Below are 7,702 nucleotides of genomic sequence, written 5' to 3'. Positions count from 1 at the left end.
ATTCGATTCAAAATATAGATGGACTAGACACATAGAAGACTTAGCTAGCTCTCTCTCAAACAAAATTAATATAATAAAATGTCTCTCCAAGAACAAGTTCAATTGCAATACGCATACACTAATATCAATCACAAAAGCAATAATAGTTTCTAAAATTGACTACGGACTAGTATTTTACGGCAATTCCTCAATAACTTGGCTTAAAAAAATTCAAACCATTCTAAACTGTGCAGTAAGGATAGCTTTGGGAGCATTCAGGACAACCCCGATTACAAATCTTTTAATGGAAGCTAACATAAACACAGTTGCAGATCGACGTGACTTTCTACAAGCCAAACTAATAAAAAACCTTTATTTTCCAAACAACTCACCTCTTCACAAAATCTCAAAGTCCCTCCAAGGCAGAATCCACTTCAACAACAAAATACCTTCAGCAATACCTCTCTACAACATTGCAAAAAACAAAACATAAGCCTTCTCATAAAACCCGAAATAAAAACTAAGCTACCTTTCTGGAAATTCCAACCAAATACCATAAATACCGAACTTGAAAAACTAGACAAAAATAATACACACGACTCTATATACCAACAACACTTTCTTACCATCAAAAACCAATTTAATGATCACACCTTTCTGTTTACGGATGGATCCAAAACCATAAGTACCACATCATTTGCAATCACAACTGAAAAAAACACCTTAAAAGTGGGCTTACTACAAAATTTTTCTTCAATTTACTCTGCCGAAATCATAGCCATATTCGAGGCAATACAAATTGTCAAATCTATGCGCGGGATATATATGATATGCTCAGACTCTCTATCCTCTCTTCAAGCCATAGGCAACCCCGATAACTTCAACTATTATGAATCTAAAATTAGATCTCTTCTAATGTAACTACATCCAAAAATAAAACTACTCTGGATCCCAGGTCATAAAAACATAAAAGGAAATGAACTAGCAGACCAAAAAGCAAAATCAGCTTCAACAATGCCCCTTACATACACACACAATAACAATATATCAGACATTAATAAAGACCTCAAGACAAAAATGCTTAAAGACAAACTTATAAAACTAGGGCAAACATCGAACTGGTATCAATTTATCAATCCCAACCAAATAACAGCCGACAAATTCACCAAAAGACTAGACCAAAACACCACATCAAGGATAAAACAAACAAAAATAATTAGACTAAGACTAGGACATACAAGAATAACTCACCAACATTACCTAGACCCAACCAAAATAAATACTTGTACGCATTGCCTGAACAACGTTCCAGTAACTATAGAACACCTACTCAAAGACTGCCCATCCTCACAACTCACAGACATACGTTTTAAAATCTTCGCTAACAATAATCCACTGACATTCCTCTCTAACCCAACTAAAACTGAAATAGACCTAATCATAAAATATCTAAAAGAAACCAACTTATATCCATTAATCTAACTCTAATATAAAACCTATGGAATACATCTCACATATAATAAACATAATATAATAAGCATAACATAATAACAACATAGCCGAAGGTCATAGTAACCAGTGCTATCATTAATAAGCTAGGTTAATAGTTTTAACTCTAACCTCGCTGTAAATAAATAAATAAATAAATATCTTATTATGTTTTACATACAATGTTAAAAGGAATTGTAAAACACTGACAATGGTTAAAATCAGAAGTAATAACCAGAGTGCATTGAGATCATCCCTGTGGTCTATTATTTTGACATTATTGACCACATTGGCCGTATTGTCTTTGGTCTGACTATCGTCAGAACCGAACCAACCCATGGTGATGATTTTCTCTCAAAAATTGGTTTCTACAATGTTGGGGGTTTTTTTTTTTTAAATTATCTGCTATTCGTTTATTCTTTTCAATAATAAAAAAAAATTATTAAAATTTTTTTTTTCATGAACACCCTTCCTTTTTTTTACTCTTTAAAATTTCATCAATATAACAGCCTAACAGAGGTTAGAACTTTCAAGTTGCACTTTAAGGGTGCTTCAACTTGAGTTAGAAAATTATAATTATTGGCAATATGAGGCATGGCATTTCTGCAGCTCATTTGCGTTTCTTCGCACCAGTGCTAAGTTGATCCTTTGTTGGTGGGGGGTTGGGGCTTTTTTTTGTCGTGCCCGGTACTCAGCTATTGTGAGTGGGCGAGGTCCATCGTTTGGGTACACTTGTAAAGCCTCTGTAGGCTGAGTGCATCCCTTTGCTCGGTAGGAGCAGAATCTGTTGGTCCATCGACGGTGCAAGGGGCGGTCCTATGCCACTCGCACTTATATTATTGGCCTGTTGGTCCATCGACGGTGCAAGGGGCGGTCCTATGCCACTCGCACTTATATTATTGGCCCTTGCTGGGTCTGGTGGGGCCGGTGCTGGTCTTCGCACAGGTTTTATGTTGCGTGTACGCTCTTTGTAGCGTGGGCTGTTAAATCTTCTTGGGTATTATATATTTCGGGCCGCATTGTAGTCCCCAAATTTAAGGGTATAAATTATAATCCAACATGGGTTTGTGCGTAATATCGTCGGCAGTCGTGCATGGGTCTGGTGAAACGGCTGGGGGTTTTCCTTGGCACTGGCACTGGGGACAACACTATTTCAATAGTTTTTCCAATTCATCAATTTTCTTTTGACTGTGTCCGATTTTTAAAACAAAATCACATAGTATTATTTTTCTTTTTTTTTTAATGTCGACCATTCTTTGTCTCTATTATTTTTAACACTTTTTTAGAAATTTTTTTTTTCAATCCTTAGATCGATCATCGCGTAGGACGTATATCGGTCCTGTCACGGTCGACGACCGACGTACAATCCTTTTCTTGGATCTTTGGGGGTCAACCCTCTGATCTGTTTTATTGTGTTTTATATTCTGAATTTTACAATTGTGTTTTGGGCTTTTGTAAGCCAAAAGCCGCGGAGCTGCGCTGCCAATGACGCCGGCAGCGGAGCGGCAGAACTATGTGTTCTTATCTCTTATATGTTAGTATGTATATGTGTGAGTATGCTCAGCGCTGTTAGCAGCGAGAGCGCGAGGGAAGATATATGTGTGTATGCATGTATATTAGTGCCGTCAAGTCATGGGAACATGCTGACGCTGCACTTGGGTCGCTCGAGGCATTCTTGAGTGAATCGTAATACGATCACCCAGAGTGTCTGGGACTTTATTGTTACGTAAACACTGAAACAAAGTGTTACAGTGTGTATTCTTTAAGTACCGTCGGTACAGTGGGGATTCGAAATAATGAATACTTTACTTTACTTTAATATGAGCATACTACACGAGACGAACTGAGCCCCATTGTCCGAGTGAATCATCTCCGGCACTCCAAACTTGTAAAACACCTCGTGAACGTGGAATCTTACAACTTCCTTTGCTGTGGCCTTGGTCATGGTTTTTAGGAATGTGAACTTAGAGAACTGGTCAACTACAATAAATATCCACGCCTGACCGTTATTTGACCGTGATTATTTGCCCAAAAAATCAATATAAAGTTTTTGGAACGGGCGCTCAGTGACCACTTCTTGCCCCATCCCGACCTGCATCCGATAATTCGGCGCTTTCGACTCCTTGCACACGGTGCACCGTCGGATATAATCCCGCACCTCTATCGCCATGTTCGGCCAGTAAACCTGCCTACGCAATAAGTGCAAGGTTTTCGCGATTCCTCCGTGCGCTGTCTTCTCATCCAAATGGTCTTTGTCTATCAGCGCGGCCCTCAGCGAACTCGGAACCCACAATTTCCAGACGGAGCCCTCCAGTTGATTGTCAAATCGCTCAAAGCGCATGCGCTTAAATATAATGCCATCAAAAATCTGGAAGTCAGGTAAGCGTTCCTTGTTCTCTGTGATTGCATTCCTTAACTCCTGATATTCCTCAGATTCAAACTCCACCGTTTCGAAACCCAGGAACCACTCGGATCCACATCCACCTCTTCAATACTGCGCGACAATATATCTGCCACTATATAGTCCACTCCTTTCCGGTGTTCTATGCCGAAATCGAAGGCGTGCGTGCAGTTGAAGGGACCAACGAGCAAAGCGACCATCCAGATTCTTCATGGTCATGAGCCATTTGAGACTAGCGTGGTCAGTTATGACTGTAAACAGCATAAGCTCTACGTACTGACGGAACTTAAGGATCGCCATGAGGGCTGCCAGACACTCCTTCTCTGTCACCGAGTAGTTTTTTTGGTGGCAATTCAGTTTGGAAGAGAAAAACGCTATGGGCCTCTCGTTCTGCTCGTCATCCCGTTGGAAGAGTACGGCTCCTACTCCATAATGTAAGGCGTCGCACTGTATGTAGAAGTGCCGCTTGAAATCCGCGTGTACCAGGACTGGTGCCGAGGTGAGTGCAGCTTCTAGCTCCCCCATGGCTCGTTTTGCCTATTCCGTCAATTGAAACTTTCCATTTCCCGACATTTTCAGGGCGTCTGTGAGCGGACCGGCCATCTCAGCATAGTTTTTCATAAAGCGGCGGTACCAGCCCGCAGTTCCGAGGAAACTACGCAATTCTCGAACAGATCGCGGCTCGGGAATGCGCAAAATGGCCGACACACGATCCGGATCCATCTTCAGCGCTCCTCCTCCCACTATAAATCCCAGGTATTTAATGTTTTTATAGCAAAAATGAGATTTGCTCAGCCCTATCGTTAAATTAGCTTCTCGTAGATGCTCGGCAACCTGTCGCAGAATCTTTATGTGCGTTTGGAAGTCCTCAGCTATAATCAGCAAGTCGTCGAGATACGCATAGACGTTTGAACGCATCTCAACCGGAATCACCTTATCGACCAGTCTACATAGGTTGTGCGGCGTTGCAGAGGCCAAAGGGCATCATACGGAACTGGTACAGAGGCCGTCCCGGCACCGTGAACGCCGTATATGGTCGACTCTGCTCGTCCAGCTCGATTTTCCAAAAAGCGAATTTTAAGTCGACGCTGAAGGTATATATCGTCTGATCGAGACGCGACAAAATCACCTCGATGCTAGGAAGTGGGTAAGCGTCCTTGATGGTTACTTTGTTGAGCTTTCGGGCATCGAGACAGAAACGATTTTTGCCCGGCCTTCGCACCACGGTGGTACGGTTGCTCCACGGACTATCACTGTACTCGATGACTCCCAAAGCCAAAATTTTGTCCACCTCACTACACACCACTTCCTGCATCGCTGGCGACAGCGGGTAATATCGATCCTTCACAGGCTCGGCCTTCCCCAACTGAATTTTGTGAGTCTCTCTCGACGTCCTCCCCAGGCCTACGGCTTCGAAAGTCAGAAACTCTGCCCTCACCTGATCCAAGGCTGCCTTTTGCTCTTCTGACAACTCCAATTCTTCCTGCACTATCTCCTTCTCCGGGCCTTCCACATAGTGAGCGACTTGATCAGCCAGCACTTCTTCCACTAATCTGTGAGATGCCCCTACTGGACCTTCTCCCATCACCTCAGGAGCCAATGAGAATACCCGCCAAAAGTCTACCCCCAAGTAAATTTCCTGTTCCAAGAAAGGGCATACGAAATACGTTAATCTTTTTACCTCTCCCTTGTATCTCACCGGTAATTCTACTCGGCCAACGATTGCGCGATCTTCCCCATTCGCTACCTTCACTATAGAAGAATATCGACCAGCCTCCACGCCCAGCTTCTCCAGGAATTCGTGACCATTACACCCTAGCATGCTGTGTGTAGCGCCTGAATCCAACAGGCCTCGCACGGACTCGCCCATTATAGAGATTTCTGCGAAAACTCTCGGGTCTTTCTTGCAACAACGCTTTACTGACGCAATCACCTGCCTTCACATAGCTCGCCTTTGCTTAAAACGGGATCTCGCCTTTCTAACCCGCACCGACAGTGCTCTCATACCATCCACTCGTAGTTCAGAAAATATTCTATTTCTGGTTTCTAAATAATTTCTTAAGCGCTCTTCATATGATAAGTTCCTTAAGTTACTTTCTCTGCGCAGGCCCCTTCTGTGAGCGTGATTCGCCTGCTTGGATCGCACCCCTCTTCACGTTTCCCGCGCAATTCGGACAGGTTGGACAATATGCATCGGGCTTTCCACACCAGTAGCAGAAAATTCGCCTCTCCGATGCCATACAGTCCCTAAAGCCATGATCGGTCTGCCCGCAGTTCCAGCAAATCAACTTCTGTGGAACACGCTGTGCCACTTGCGCTTCCACAATGACCTCTGCCTCTTCATCGCTAATCGACCGATCCTGCGCGACCTCGCTGACGTTCGCATTCGCCCCGCGACCATAGTTTGTGGCTTTGAGTGCTCCTCGCCACGAAGATCGAGCCTTGCTCTTCAGATGTGCCTCTATTTCCACGCACTCATCCCGCAGTTGGTCTAAGGAATAAACCCGTAAGCCGTAGACGAAACTGGCTATCTCATCTATGAGTGCCTTTTTGACGATTTTTAAAATCTCCTTTTCAGGTGGTGGCATCTCCAACCTCGACGCGAGCTTTCTCATGACATGGAAAAAGTCTTCCACTCTCTCGTTTGACCGCTGCATTCTTTCTCGCAGTTCTCTCATGCGGTCGAACTCGGACGCCGTGCCTCGGAAACGAGCAATTAAGTCGCCCCTTAGTTCCTGCCAAACACCACCGCCATGATCACGGATGTACTGCCAGTACCATTCCCGCGCGTTTTTTGTAACCAGGTGATGAAATCCCTTTAGAACTTCATCCCACGGACAGCGGCATTGGGCTTGTAGGAATTCAATTCGGAACACAAAATCCTCGACTGTTATTTTGTTGCTGTCTCCGTCGAACGTCACGTCCCATTTTTCGACTCGGCCCCACCGTAGCCAAGGTCTATAACCCAGGGGATTTGGATGCGGATCTTCTCGAGGAATCCCACCAGCTCTCCTACCCTCGCCACGACCCTGACCCGAGTGTCTGAGTGCTATTGGGTTTCGCCAATTTCGCGCTTGACGCCCACCCCGTTGATGCTGCTCACTGGATGCGGTCTGTCCTACTCCTGAAGACGGTTCCGGACCAATACCACCTCGCCCCGAGCGAGACAAAAATGGTTTTGGTGCTAGACGGCTTCCTTTTCGGGATTGCTCCTCGATACTCCTGCTCGTGGTGAACCTCCTGCCGCTGCGGTTCCTTCTGCTGCTGCAGCTGTCTAACCGGCTGGAGTACCTCGTTGAGTTGGTGCATCAGCTCGATAAACCCCTTACGCAACTCTTCCTGCAACACCCGACTAATCGAGTCAGTGTTCGCTGCCCTGTGTGTCGCATGAGCCTGGGCCAACGGACCGGTGTTCTTGGCAACCCACCCACAGCTCCAAGTTCCTCCCGAGCTTGATCAAACATCGCCCTGACCTTTCTCCTATCTGGTCCACTGTTTTGTTTCCGCGTGATCGCGTATGATACTGTCGACTACCCCCTTCTTGTGGCATCTGCACCGAGCAACACCAATATTACAAAAAAAAGGGAAACTCGTAAACTAAGATAATATACATAAATAAAGAAATAAATACCCAAAGAAATAACTAGTAAGAATAAATAACACCACGCTTCGGACCAATAAATACTCCGATAAATAAATAAATAAATACCGATATAAATATTGCGCCAACTAGCGCCGTTAACGATATATATGCAATTAAATATTTGAATAAATAAATAAATAATAACATACATGTATATTCAATCGACACCTAAGACACTCAAACTTTAAACA

General features: G+C 44.1%; 1 long non-coding RNA gene across 1 annotated transcript; it reads left to right on the top strand.

Moving 5' to 3' along the window:
- Positions 1–5,350: 5,350 nt before the first annotated feature.
- Positions 5,351–6,652, top strand: LOC117184860 (uncharacterized). Its single transcript, XR_004470330.1, has 3 exons — positions 5,351–5,498; positions 5,976–6,374; positions 6,447–6,652. It is a non-coding gene; the product is annotated as an uncharacterized lncRNA (long non-coding RNA).
- The last annotated feature ends 1,050 nt before the right edge of the window (positions 6,653–7,702 follow it).

This window comes from Drosophila pseudoobscura, chromosome X (assembly GCF_009870125.1).
Source record: "Drosophila pseudoobscura strain MV-25-SWS-2005 chromosome X, UCI_Dpse_MV25, whole genome shotgun sequence".
NCBI classification, from domain to species: domain Eukaryota; kingdom Metazoa; phylum Arthropoda; class Insecta; order Diptera; family Drosophilidae; genus Drosophila; species Drosophila pseudoobscura.
Note: the sequence above shows the minus strand (reverse complement) of the source record. Positions and strands in the feature narration are given on the sequence as shown.